Here is a 15089-nt window from a genome sequence, read left to right as displayed (position 1 = left end):
TTGCTACATCTTAAGAAATATAGCCTAGAAGGCTGGAGAAATGACTCAGTGGGTAATGTGCTTGCTGTGCAAGTATGAGAACTCAAACCATTGTGGTGATTTGAATGAGAATGGACCCTATAGGCTCTTATGTTTGAATGTTTAGTCACCAGGGAGTGAAACTGTTTGAGAAGGATTAGAAGGTATGGCCTGGTTGGAGGAAGTGTGTCACTGGGGATGGGCTTTGAGGTTTCAAGGTTCCATAGCAGGTCCAGTGTCTTTTTCTCTGCCAGATGCCTGTGTATTTAAATGTAAAGCTCTCAGATATTGTTTCAGTACTATGCCTGTCAGTTTTACACCATGATGATTGTGGACTAACCCTCTAAAACCATAAGCAAGCCCCTAACTAAATGCTTTCTTTTGTAAGAGGTGCCTTAGTGTCTCTTCACACCAACAGAGCAGTAACAATGACACCCATATTTTAAAAAACTAGGCTTTGTGGCACATATGATTATAATTCCAGTACTGGAGAGTTGGAGATATGATATTTGCTGGCCAGTCAGCCTAGTCTATTTAGCAAGCTCAAGGTCAGTGAAAAACCATCTCAAAATCAAGGAGGACAGCTCCTGAGGAATGACAACCTAAATTTGTATTCTGGCTGTCACATGCATCCATACACACACACACACACACACACACTCACTCACAAACAAGTGCAAGTTAGATTGTCTGAACCAGAAAAGTTAATTAATGGCTATGATTAGGTAACCAAGGTACAGAACTGAATTCATGCCGAGCTGGAACCAAAGATCACATGGCTGCCAGTTAGTAGGAAGTCACCTGTATTTCCATCTGGTGATTTGATTCTTGAGCATGCTCCAAGCAAGACAAAGGTGAAAATAACAGCCTGTGTTTCAGTGGACTTTGTTTTTTTTTAATTAATTTATTTTTATTAGATATTTTCTTTATATACATTTCAAATAATATCCCGAAAGTCCCCTATACCCTCCCTCCGCCCTGCTCCCCTACCNCCCCACTCCTGCTTCTTGGCCCTGGTGTTCCCCTGTATTGGGGCATATAAAGTTTGCAATACCAAGGGACCTCTCTTCCCAGTGATGGCCGACTAGGCCATCTTCTGCTACATATGCAGCTAGAGACACGAGCTCTGGGGATACTGGTTAGTTCATATTGTTCTACCTATAGGGTTGCAAACCCCTTCAGCTCCTTGGGTGTTTCAGTGGACTTCTGAAGTCACATTACAGATAAAAGTTTGAGGCCAGGATATTTTCCCTCCAGAGGCATGCTTATCTCATTCTTTTGTTTGATGTGTGGATTGTGAATACATTCCTGGGCCAGTCAGTTGCCCAAGAAGAGCATTCCAGGTCGCCCACTCTAGTGATGGGCATCAGATACAAGGCAGACAGGATGCAGAGAGACAACTGAGAAAAGAATCTTTGCATTCTGTGATCAGAAGAAAGGGAAAATGTGCTAGACTAAGTATAGGCAACATGTCCACAAGTCAGCCAGTTGTGTGTGTCTGTGTGTGTGTGTGTGTATGTGTGTGTGATTAATGTGTGTATATGTGATTAGTGTGTGTATGTGTGCACTTGTATGATGAGTGTGTGGGCCCCTGTGCCATAGCATGTGTATAAAGGCCTGTATTTGTTCTCTCCTTCCATCCATGGGTTCTAGGGATCAATCTTGGATCAAAAGACTTGGATAACAAGTACCTTTACTCAGTGAACTCTGTATCTATCTATCTATCTATCTATCTATCTATCTATCTATCTATCATCTATCTATCTATCTATCTATCTATCTATCTATCTATCTATCTATTCATTTATTTATTTAATTTATGCTTTAGTGAGCTCTGTCTTCACGGACTACATTCTCTTTATTTTTTGACACAGGGTCTCTCACTGAACCTGGAGCTCACTGACTTGCCTAGTTTGTCTGCCCCAAAATTCCCCAAGATCACCTGTCTGTACTTCCCAGGACTATGGATAGGTCTGTGCCACTGTGTCTGCTCTTTACATGGATTCTGGGGTTCTGAACTCATGTCCCCATGCTAATGTATCACCAAGTTACTTCCCCACATCACACAGCTGCTCCTCTATCCTTTGCTACCTTTAGTTGTTTCAAGTGAGAAAATAGGAAACATTCCCCTTGAAGTTTTAACATGGTTGGTGTCCATATGCCACATTTAGTTTTTCTTTGTTTTTAGTGTTTTATAATATAAACACCTAGTGAATGAAAATAGCCTTAATTTCAAAATCAGAAGCTCACACTCCAGTGAGCTGCCAGTGAGACTGCATGGCAAATGGCATCAATGTTTAACTCCATCTCCTTTTTATTTTCCTGATGATGGTTAGCCAATTTGACTAGATGCACAGTCATCTAAGAGGCACACCCCATGTTTGACCGAGAAGAGAAGGCCCACCTTGTGTTTGGGTGGCATCATCCCATTGGCTGGAGTTCTGAACAAAAGGGAGAAAGCAGACTGAGTACCAGCATTCATCTCTTGTTTCCCAACCACTGATACAATGTGACCATCTGCCTCATGCTTCTTCTTACCTGGCTCCCCATCATGTTGGACTATACTCTGGGACTGTGGGTCAAAGTAAACACTTCCTAACTTATGTAGCTTTTGTCAAGAATTTGGCCACAGTAACAAGTCAGCAACTAATGTTGTGTTCTTTCCTGCCCATCCTTTAAGAAACCTATCACTTTTACCTGGCACTGTGAATCACATAGAAAAGATTTTAGAGTTAAGGAACTTTTTTGGTCTTACAAAAATTATGAGTCACAGAAGCTATTCTCATTGATATCAGTATATTCTACTGGGCTCAGGAAGTTTAAAAAACGTTTGAGGGAAAAAAGAATGGGGATATTTCTATATAGACACTGCCTGTGAGTCAATTATAAAATAGTAAATTTAACAGTATAGTCTTCACAGAAGCATGACTGGTGAACTCTAAGAAGAAGGTTTCACATACTAGCATCATATAAGGAAAAGCTTGGAATGGTTATTTTTAAAATCTCATATGATATGGTTTCTTGATTGTGCTCAGAGTCTTACAATAAAAGAAGCACTTGACAGCTTCAAGATCTATTTAGAATAGGCAGATGCACACTATCAGCTTGTCCCTTTGTGAAATGTAACCTTGGGCTAGTGAAATGGTACAGCCAGTAAAGGCACACAATGTTGAGCTTGGTGACCTGAGTTTAATCCTTGGAACCCCTTGAGGTGGAAACTTAAGAGTTCTTTGGAAAGTCAGTTTTGTTGGATGGTTTTTGCTGAGGCAAACATGTGAGGGAATGTTTTTAAGGCAAACCTGTGATGGGATGTTTCACTGAAGCAGACACAGGTGAACGGATATTCTGCTAAAGCAAGCAGAAAGGACATGGGCAGGATTCTTTGCTAATGACATGCATGCACTGGTCTGCCTTAAATTTACAATAGTTGAGCTCCATTTGTTAGGACTCCATAGCAGGGAAACTCGCCAAAAAATTCCTAGTGGTATGCTGGTGACTTCTTGATGCTTGTTGCTTCAGACTCAGGCTGATTGGCAGAGTGATGTCAGCTGAGACAGACTTACATGCTGAGACAAGACATGGTGCTGAAGCAAGACTCATGGAGGACACATGATGTTTGGAGGGAGTATAAACAGAGATCAACTGGACTGCAAGAGGAGCTTGACTTATTTACTGGTAGAGAGTGTTGTGCATTGCTTGTTGGTCTTGCATCTTGGCTGATCTCTGCTTCACTGAGAGAGGCACAGCATAGAACTTTTCCTGGTGCCTCTTCCCATCTGCTGACTCGTGCTTATTTGGCTGAGGCCTGGCTGTTCCTGCTAGATCATGTCACCACTGCTGCTATCCTGACACTACTGAACTGGACTTCTGGTATATCTATGAAGTGTTTGCAAGCTGATCAACCTGCTGCTGCTGACCTGTGAACTGAACTGAAGATTTCCTGACAACACAGATGGGATTTGCTCCAAAGAACCATTTCTAAACAGGCCCACTTCTCTCATGTGCTTTCTTTTCCACTTCCTCTGGTGGGTGTTAGGCTAGAAGGGAGGATAATGTGTTTAAGAACCATCACTTAAAGTAGAATTTGAAGAAAAAAACCCCTAAAGCTCAACTCTCAGCAGAAGGAAAGAACCAACACTCTTAAATTGTCCTCTGATATCCACATACTTTCATAGCCTGTGGATGTATGCATGCACAGTCACACTTAACTGAATTAAATTAAAAATTAACAAAAAACCTACAAATGACATGTGACATTTTTGGAAAGTTTTATAGTATGTATGTCAATGAGGGATGGAAAAAGTGACAGAAACAGAGCAGGGAAACATGTAACAGACCACCTCCTTCCCCAAGAGCACTGCTAGGGTCAGTTCTACTCCCTGGTGGCTTTTACTGCAGTTCTGAGCACATTACTGTACTTTCCTCTAACTTGATCTTGAAGGGTCTCCCTCTCTTAGTTCTGATGGTGCTTCTGGGGAGTTGGTAGTCAAGAATGATCAGAGAATAAAGTAGAAACATTCATCCTGGCAAATTACCTAGTGTCTCTGGTCTGATCCATGGGCTTGTGTCCCTATCACAGGAAATTTACTTAGTATCCATCTATATTTAGTTCATTCCTACCAAAGACAGGCAGAAGGAGCATCCTGAGCAAGATTGGAGCCATGGTCTGAGGTGTCAGTTGGGTGAAATACAGGGGGTAGTTCAGCATTACACAGAGACTAACAGAAACATTTTATTATACACCGATACCAAGAGAAGAGAGGAGAAATGGCTTTCAGGGATACTCAAGCCCTTTTTTGTCTTATTTATAGGTGAGGTGCAAACAACCTAGGAAGGCTTGTGAGCAGAAACTTTATTGGGAGTCAAGGTGTTCCTAGAGTGCCTTTTCTGGAACCAGTTGTAGCTGGTAGGCTAAGCATGGCAGATGAGAATTTCATGCTGGCTTTTAATGTCTGCCAGTCCCTCAGGCATACCTGTGTGGTTCAGCAGTAGTGGAGAGAAAGGGAGGACAGTGAACCAGTTTGAATCTGGCTGTCCTATGGGGGAGGCAGGCACTGGGAGGTTGGATGGAAACAACATTTCTCTCACTGACCACTTATGGAGCTGAGAGGAGGAAGGGGCTCAGAAATGGAGCTAAGAGGACTTAAACAGTGACTTTTTTTCTGTAAGAAAATAGTCAACAAGTAGGGAGGATGAATTTATTCTGGCTCACACTCTGAGGGTATAGTCCATCATGGGGCAGATAACATAATGAGAGAAGCCTGAGGCAGGTGGTCACATTGTATAATCAGGAAGCAGAAAGAGATGAATGCCTGTTCTAAGTACACCTTTTCCTCTATTCAATCTAAGCCCACAAACCCTGGGATACTGCAGCCCATATTTAGTGTGGGTTTCCCCACCTCAAAAAACCTACATAGTCCTTCACAGGTATGTCTGGACATTTGTCTCCCAGATAATTCTAGATCCTATCAAGTTGGTGTGAAGACTAAAAACTACTAGTAGGCTCAACTGATATTCAAACGACCATTGCCACAGCCTAAAACTGGAATTCACTGCTTGCTTTGAATTCCCAGGCTCCAGGTGTAGAATTGAGTGGTCTTTCAGGATCATTGCAATTGTCCTACTGAATGTCTCTCCTGTTGTGAGTAGTTTAAAAGACCAGGTTTGCCACCATCCTGTGTTGGAGGCTGGTAGTGTAGGGATGCCCCGCCAGGACTGTGCATGAATGGGTGTCATGACACCAGTTGCTTTCTTTACCTGATGGTTAGAATCTACTCTGTGTGTTCTGAACCATGTGTGGTCCTGACACCAACCACAGAGCTCTGATACAAACCTGGAGATCGTGTCATCTGTCTGCATTTGCTTTCAACTTTCAATGTGGAAAATAACAAAATAAAGCTGGAAACAGCTCAGATCACAAAGAAAACATAGTAAAAAGATCACAGAGCACACACAGACACCTTGTACCAAATGCTTTTCTGCCTGACTCTCTTAGGCATGAGGCATGTTGGTATTCCCCTTCAGTGGGAAACAAAAGCCTTCATTTCATGAGGGTCTTTGGGAATTACCTCAGGGCTGTGTGTGTGTGTACCTACCTGTGTGTATGTGTCTGAGGGTGTGTGTGTGAGTTTATAAGTGTGTATGTGTATACATGTGTATGTGTGTGTGTCTGTGTGTACATATGTGTGTGTGTATGTGTGTAGCTGTATGAGGGTATGTGCATAAGTTTATGAGTATGTGAGTGTGTGTGTGTGTGTGTGTGTGTGTGTGTGTGTGCACGTGCACATGTGCCAGAAGACTATTCACATGTTGTTTCTCAGAATCTTATACCTTGAGTTTTGGTTTTTGTTTTGTTTATGATTTTTTTTTTCTGACTAAGGCATTTCCTCAGCCTCTGAGGAAATCATCAGGGGATGATTCACCAAGGCAACATAGATGGAAGCAAGACCATTCCTCTTGGTTTCTGTGGTAGAGTGCTGCAGTATCTGCTGCTCTGGATCTCTTGCTATAGAGAGGGAATGGGCCACAATCATCATGGGAAGCACAGCCTAGAGTAAGTATTGGGGAAACTAGAATTGTTCAGCACTTCAGGCCTGCTTTCTTCAATGGAAGGAAGAATGACACCTGGTCACCTGGTGTGCTGGAGTGACAGTGAGCAAACAACCTAGTGACCCTTTTTTACTCTATTAGGAGCCAGCTGCCAAGCTGAACTTCCCCCAAACCCTGAGAATTATTTAGACCCTAACCTTGAGCTTTTTCTCTCAGTGGATAGAACTCCTTATGAAGAAGGCTCATGGAGTTTGCATCCTCCATCAACAGAATCCATTCTTATACTTATTATAAATTCTTCCTCTGTAGGCTGCATCCCTGAAACACTGTTTCCCAGTTAACAGAATGTGTTTTTTTAATGATAAGGGTTTCAGGTACTTTGCTATGGCTGGGTATTTTGCAGGGAAATTTCCATATAGCCACCCCTGAAGCTTTGCTATCAGAATTGTCACATGGAGAGTTTTGACCTAAAGTTTGTGTTTAGTTTGTGTTTAAGAAGAACAAACCACAGGATCAGACTCTCTAGAAGTTTTGATACAGTTTGGCTGAACAAGTCCAGCTCTTTCATTTTTGACTTAACATGCTAAGCTGGAAGTTGTATGTAGCAAGTATTGTGCTTTGGTAGAAAGTCCTGGAAATTACTATTCTTCCCGGAGATACTGAAACAGCTCATACTAATCAAGCTGTGGCCACAGCATCATCTTCAGTATTATGAAGAGGAGGGCTTTGCAGCTAACACAACAAAATTACCCAAGCCACATTCAGGGGGATTTGGAACACAAGCAGCTTCCTTAATCTAGCTTAAGGCATATTTGATACCATCTTAGCAATCACATACATTAGTAAAAGCTGTCCTCAGAAAACAAGATAAATAAAAACACTTCATTCAAGCTCCTGAACACCATGTTCTTTCTCTTGGAGTTATAATGACTATTGTTTTAAGATCCTAATAGCCATAAGGAATACTTCAGACTAATATTCCATTATTTCTGGGAGAAATCTGTGGAAGATAAGTTTCTGAAAGTGGGCGATGAGGAGATAGGGCCATAACTGAAGGTTGTATCTATGAAGGAAGAGGTAGGTGCTTTGGCTAATGGGAAAAACCCCTAGAGCGATGCCCATAATGCCTGAGATGTCCACGATGCCCTGATGTTTGGTATCTATTGCAGTCTTCCTAGTTTCATAACCAGGTCATTTCCACTCCTGTCATCTCCACACATTTCAAGGGAGAGGGAAGAGTCCCTAAGGGCCATTGTAATGAGGCAAAAACACTTCAACAGAGCCAAGTCAGAGCTTACAGCTTCCAGATCCTGGAGTGTCCATACCTGTTCAGCACAGAATCTTAACCTTTGCTGTGTCCCTTCCATTTTCAACACTCACTGGAAGTTTTGTCTACTTATTTTGCCCTCCACTTTCTTTTCTTGGGGCTTTTATTTTTAAGAAGAAGGCCAGCTGTGGACATTTTTGTTTGTCATTTTGGCTTGCTTGCTTTTGCCTTTCTCTTTAGTTATTATGACCATGTAATGTTGACATAGTTTTCACCTAAAGCAGAGTGTTTGAAAATACAAAAGATACTGTGATCCCAACTGCTCAATTTCTGAGCCATCAGAGGGACTGGTTAGACTATAACATAAGCATGTTATAGAATTCCCAGGACAACATTATTAGCTGGTAGTTTTCTTCTCCTCTGTCTGTCTGTCTGTTTGTCTGTCTGTCTGTCTGTCTGTCTGTCTGTCTGTCTCCTTCTTCATCCTTCTACTTCTTCTCTTCCTCCTCCTCCTCTTCTCCCTCCCTTCCTCCCTCCCCCTCCTTCCCTTCTTACCTTGCTCTGGCCCTTTCTATCCAACAAGCTTTTTTCTTTCTATAGCTATAATTACTAAATGCACATTCTGAATATTTTAATTTCTCTTCTTTCCCTGATAAATATTTTCAACACTACTTGCTTTGAGTTTTTATTTATTTGTTTATTCTTTTGTGTTACTGGAGATGGAACCCATAGTCATGTGCATGTTAGACAAGCACTTCACCACTGAATTATATCTCCACCCTTGCTTTTCCGTTTTATTTTGTGACAGGGGTCTCATTAAGTAGACCAGGCTAGCCTTGAACACACAACTCTCAACATGATGGGATGTTAGGCTCATGCCACCAGGCCTGGCCTTATTTTAGGGTAGTTAATAATATGAAATCACTAGCTTATAAACAGCTCCACTATGGATTTTAAATCTAAGCTGTTTGGTGAGAATTCTATGCTGTTTTCTACAGAAACAATGTAGCTTTCTTGAGTGGCAGCTCTGGGCTGAGAGGTTGGCTATGACCCTTACCATGTTTCCCCACCCACCTTGGATATTTTCTTTATTTACATTTCAAATGTTTTCCCCTTTCCAGGTCTACCCTTTGGAAACCCCCTATCTCATCCCCCCGACCTCTATGAGGGTGCTCCCCCACTCCCATCCTCCCACCCCCGGGATTCTCCTACACTGCAGCATCAAACACCCTCAGGCCCAAGGGTCTCTCCTCCCACTGATGTCCAACAAGGCCATCTTCTGACACATAGGTGGCCAGTGCCATGGGTAGCTCCATGTGTATTCTTTGGTTGGTGGTCCAGTCCCTGGGAGCTCTGGAGGGTCTGGCCTGTTGACACTGTTGCTCGCTCCATGGGGCTGCAAACCTCCTCAGCTCCTTCAGTCCCTTCTCCAACTCCTCCATCGGAGACCCCCGAGCTCAGTCCAGTGATTGTCTGCGAGCTTCCTCCTCTGTATTTGTCAGGTTCTGGCAGAGCCTCTCAGGAGACAGCCATGTCAGACTTCTATCAGCAAGCACTTGCTGGCATCCACAATAATGTCCGGGTTTGGTGGCTGTATAATGAGATGGAACCATGGTTATTTTTTAAGTCTGTTTTGAAAACAGGATGGTATACATTTTAGACTGAGGTCAAACTCACCAAGTAGTCAAAAATGATCTTAAACTTTCCATTCTCCTACTTCCTCTGTGCCAGGATCACAGACATGCACTTCTATACCTGTATTATGCAGTGCTAGGGGCATGCTGTAGTTTACTTCTCTATTGCTGTGATAAGCAACATAACCAGAAAGCAATGTGTGGAGGAAATGATTTATTTCAACTTACAGGCTATACACTATCATTGGGTAAGTCAGAGAAGGACTCAAAGCAGATACCTGGAAGCAGGAACTGAAGCACAACCCTGCTTACTACCTTGTTCAGCCTGTACTACTTGTCTTATACAACTCAAAACTGGCTGCCCATGGTTGGCACTGCCTATACTGGCTTGAACCTTCAACATCAAACCACAAATCAGGAAAACGCAACATAGACTTGTGCATCGGCCAATAGGATAAAGGTAATATCTCAGTTGAGGTTTCCTCGTCCCAGGTGACTTTAGTTTGTGTCAAGTTGACAAGTTTTAATCAGCACAGGGTGGCACATAGGGATTAGCTCATGCTAGGCACAAGCATGCTACCAACTGTGAGACTCCCAGTCTTGACTATGGGAATTTGTAAGAGGAGCAAAGAAGAGTACCAGAAGAGGGCTTGAAAAATACAGGTTTTGGCAACTGGATTGGTCTCATAGGACTGCCAAGGATTGGCTTTGAGAATGAGGCTCTGAATTGATAGCTTGCTCAGTATGCTGACAGTGTGCAGAGCTCCCAGCAGGAAGAACCCTCCAAGTACACGTGGGCATGAAGGGAGGCCGAGTAATTTGTTGTCTTCAGCCAGGCTGAGTAGCTTTGGGGAACAAAGGAAGACAGCCAGTAACAGCATGGGTTTTAATTTTGCAAAGCTCATTTGGACATTAGGGCCTGTTTTCTTCAATGACAGTGGGGGAAGGGTTCAAACCCAGTTGTATTTCACTGTGATGAGATTGTCGAGGCTTCCACAGAATGGTCTCATTTCGTCATTTCAGTCTTGAAACAAGGGCATATCTTTTTCTTCCCATTGCGATTTTACGTTTATGCTATGGGTCATGTATAATGCACCATTTTTAACTTGTCAAGAGTAGTTGTGGAAGATTATTATCATTTCCCTACACTCTTCCTTTCATGACTCAAAAATATTTTCTTGCATTTAGCCTTAAGAAATAGAACAATAATGCATTTGAGTGCAGAGTCAATTGTTGAATGACCCCCATAGATTTTGTTTCAGAATTGTGTTGTGCTATTTATAATAGCAAATGGCCATTGTTTGAAGGCAAAATGATCATTTCCAAGTATTTCAAACAATCTAGCAAATATTTAAGATTCTTTACTCTCAACCCCACTGTAATCTTTCAGATGTTTTCCTATTACTGACAATTGTTTTATAAAGTCCTTCTGATTGCGCCTCTTGTCTTATCTTTGAATGTTATAGTTCAGAAGTATTTAGACAGCTTTCTGGATGGCTGCTGTCTCCTCAAGACCAGGAGAGAAGCCAGCTCCCTGGTACCAACTTGGTATGTCCTGTATATCCAGGGCAGAGTTTAGAAGGCCTGGATCATGTGATCAATAAATCACTTGGAGAATTGCTCAGGCCTTCATTTTTTTTTTTCTTTTTTCAAATCAGAAATTCTGGCATAGCACCCTCCAGCTGAGCCACAGAGGGTCACAGGCCTGCTGCTGCTTGCTCCTGTCTATTTTTGTCTGCTTCCAAATCAGAGGCCTAGAAGGGGCTTCAGAAGCTGTTGCCTTCATGCTCAACTTCAGAGACAAGCGCATCGACCGAATTCTAAAAGGTTTGCCAGTGGAAAGCACTTCAAAACCAGCCAACAAATATTTGTGATTACTACGTGCATGCAATAGCTTACAAAGAGCTCAGAAAACTACATCATCCATACCCCTTAGGAATTTTCCATGCTACTGAGACAGACAGATATGCACAAAACTTATATCTCAAAGTCTTGAACATAGAGCATGTTTGAAGGTTGAATGTCTAGACCATCACAAATACATCCCCCGCCTGTGTATGTGTGTGTGTGTGTGTGTGTCTGTGTGTCTGTGTGTGAGGGTACATATAATGAGCAGAAAACTTCAGATGTCATCCCTCAGGTGTTTCCAACCTTGTTTTTTGAGGCAGGATCTATCACTGGCAAATAGGCTAGGATGACTGGCCAGGGAACCCTAAGGATTGGCTTGTCTGTCTTTTCTCCAGGGCTGGGACTACAAGTATCATACCCAACATTTTACATGGGTTTTGGGGTTCTAGAGATCTCTCTGTCTCTGGTCTTTCTACTTCTAAGGCCGGCACTTCACTGATTAAGCTACCTCCCTATCCAGCAAATATGCACTCTTGACATCCTTTGACCCTGTTGTTTGCTGCTGGGACATTCTAATTGTAACACATTCATCCCAGGTCCAAATTCTAAAGTACAGAATGCAAGATGGTTAAATGACTGTTTTACAAATAGCCTGGATACAAACTCCACCGATTATTAACGTAAATCTTTCTTTCTTTTTCTTTTTTTCTTTTTCTTCTTCTTTTTTTTTCTTTTCAGTTTCACATTTGTAAAATGGATAGATAATAGCATGTACCTCATAAGGCTAGGAGAGTTATGGGTTGAATTTTCAGACTAGTGCCTAATATATAGAAAACCCACAGAAGAATAAGTGCTATTTGCCCAATAGTCATTCACATATTTGATGACACATTAATGTCCCCTTTCATCTGCTTCGTTCTGCTTGTTTTTTTTTCCATGTAACTTCATCATTGTGTGACTAATGACAAAATCATTTAACTATTGATCACAGAATAAGATATTAGAACCCACTCAGTCCTTTTTGTTAGGTTTTAATGTTATCCTTACTACAGATGTGATTAAGAGTGGGGGGGGATGCCTCAGCCATGTTCTAAATAATTCATGTTTGCAAGAGAGTTTCACCCAAAGACATGAGCAAAACATGGCACTAATCCTCAAAGGCCCTGCTTCCCAGTGTGAAAAGCAGACAGATAAATAGCCTTCCAGTCTCTGCCTAAGTGTGAAGGGCTAATTGCTAATCATCTCACATTGGAGGAAAAAACCTTAGGTTGAAATGGAAGCAGCAAAAAGGAAAACTGATCCCCAGGGAAAAGCGAATTTAGGAAGAAAAGAGAACTACAAAAACCTTCCAAACTCCAGCTGCAACATACAAAGTCTGGAGAAGACCCTGTGTATCTCCCGAAGCTGCTGAGTGTGTAACAGTGTAACAGTGTAATGGTATAACAGTGTAACAGTGTAACCAAGCCCTGAGAGTTGGAGACCTGCAGACTGAACTCAGATCACTTCCACTGATAGCATTTTTCCAAGCCTCAGCTTTGTTCTCAACTTCAGCTTCCAGTTTTGTGAAATGCTTGAGTTCTCCCATGATGGAAACCATACTCTGCATCTGCCAATGCTCAAACCTAAATCAGTACTCAGTGCTCATCTTTTAAGAATATGCCCAGTTTTTCCTTGCTGTAAAGTTCTGTGTGGATGTGCACATGTGGACAAGTATTCAGTTCTGTTCTGTTTTACATACTGTCATTTCCTTAGCTATTCATGTGTAGTGGAGATAGGATCAACTGATTTGAGCACATAAAAACTGTAAAATTCATTTAATTTACCAATGAGAAACCTAAGTCCAGAGATACTTCCAAGGTGACTTGGAAAGTCCAAATTTGCATGCCTTTAAACCTATAGACACTAAAGTCTATCTCTCAAAAGGCCATTGAAAGACAGAGAACACCATGTAGGAAAGGGTCTCCAGATGAGACTTTTAAAAAGTTATTTTTTTAAAATGGGTATTAGTGTTTGGCTCCCTTCTGTGTCTGTGATTACTATATGTGCGCCTGTGGAGATGAAAAAGGTCTCCCCGGAACTGGAGTTACAGATGGTTTTGAGCTGCCATGTGGGTGCTAAAAACTAAACCTAGATCCTCTGAAAGAAAAAGCAGTGCTTTTAACCATTGAGCCATCTCTCTAGCCTTCCAGATTAGCCTTTGCTGAGGGTGAATGAGGATTGGCACAGCAGAGCTTCTTACTTCTGACTTAGAGTAGAAGGAATTGTATCAAGTGTCAACAAACCACTTGAGGCATAAGTGCTTAAGATCTGACTGGTAACAGAGGATAGATGAAAAACACCCCTGTACATGAACAACAAGACTGTAGTGTTCATAAGAAGGACCACAAATGACAAAGAAAAGGTTAGCACTGACTCCTTGGGGTCCTGGTAGCATACTCTAGAGTTTCAGGGAATTCTATCTGTGCCATTAAGTAGAATGGGCTGTGTTACAAAATGAACAGTGGTAAAACTGAACAGTGCCTTTGAAATCATGTCAGAATAATTGAGCAACATTCTTTCCAGGAATATTTTTCTGCCTGAAGTAGATAAATAACAAAGAATAGTTAAAACCCAAAAACAAAACTCATCAACAAGAAGCCAGAAAAGTATTGTATCTTGTTTTATTAAGTGGCTATAGAATGAATATAGTGGGTTATGATTTTATTATTTATTTTGCCTACCTATGTTTGACCTTTCTGTTTGACCTCTCATGATGTGTCTGTGTGTACATGTGTACATTCACACACATAGCTGGTCTTTTCCTGGCCTCTGCTGATGTTCTGCCTCTGCCTATTTAATTATACTGATACATCTTTTCTCTTTCCACACTGTGCCCTGCACTTTGATCCTATAATCCCACTTGAGGTGGATTTCCCTAACACCTCAGATTGCTAATTGAGTCCAGCCTTGAGTCCTGGGCATTACCATCAGTCACACTCTGGTCCCTTGAATCCATTGTAATAACTGACTGAACTTCAGCTCCATATTTTCATCTCAGAGGCCCACATACAGTTCAAATCCCAGGGTCTCTGCACACCCACTGCCTCTGCTTTTCCTCTTGAGCTCTTCATTTCATTCCACTTTCCCCAGAATTACATGGGAGTTAGGGACACGGAGGCTTCTGTAGATCTTCTGATTTTCTTGTCCTTCCCTCTCCTCCATTTTCACCACCCACCTAACATTATCTAGTAAAAAAAAAGCAATTTGACTTGAGCTCTATCAGTGGTTGTTCCTTGCTATAGGGAACCACTCACACCCACCATAGGATAAACATATTCCTTAATAATCTGCGTTCACATTCTGTCTGGAATTATACTGTGTTTCCTTCTTCTCTCAGGAGATCAGCATGTGTACCTCCAGGCTTGCTCACATCCCACACTCATCCTTCAGAGATTCCACACTATCTTCCCATAACTGCCAGCTGGGATCTGCCCCTCCCTGTTCTGCCTTTCTCTTCCCTTGATGTTCTGGTGACTGGCATGGTTTCGCTTCCTGTATGAGTCTGCAGATCCTTGAGCATTGAAGCCTTATCTTATTCATCTTTGTCTCCTAGGGCCTACCAAGAGATTGTATATAAGTTTGTTAAATGGTACAAAGAAATAATGGGAAAGGTTACCTGGGTGGCTTTTTATTTCTGATCAGATCACTTTGATCATTGGAAGGATGGAAGACTGGGAGGAGGGTGGCTTTATGACAAACATCTACTTAGTGCTGCTCATTTCTCGATGTGGTTT

The sequence above is a fragment of the Mus caroli genome, chromosome 8 (assembly GCF_900094665.2).
Source record: "Mus caroli chromosome 8, CAROLI_EIJ_v1.1, whole genome shotgun sequence".
In the NCBI taxonomy this organism is placed as follows: domain Eukaryota; kingdom Metazoa; phylum Chordata; class Mammalia; order Rodentia; family Muridae; genus Mus; species Mus caroli.
The sequence above is the reverse complement of the archived record's forward strand: the minus strand, read 5'-3'. Positions refer to the sequence as shown.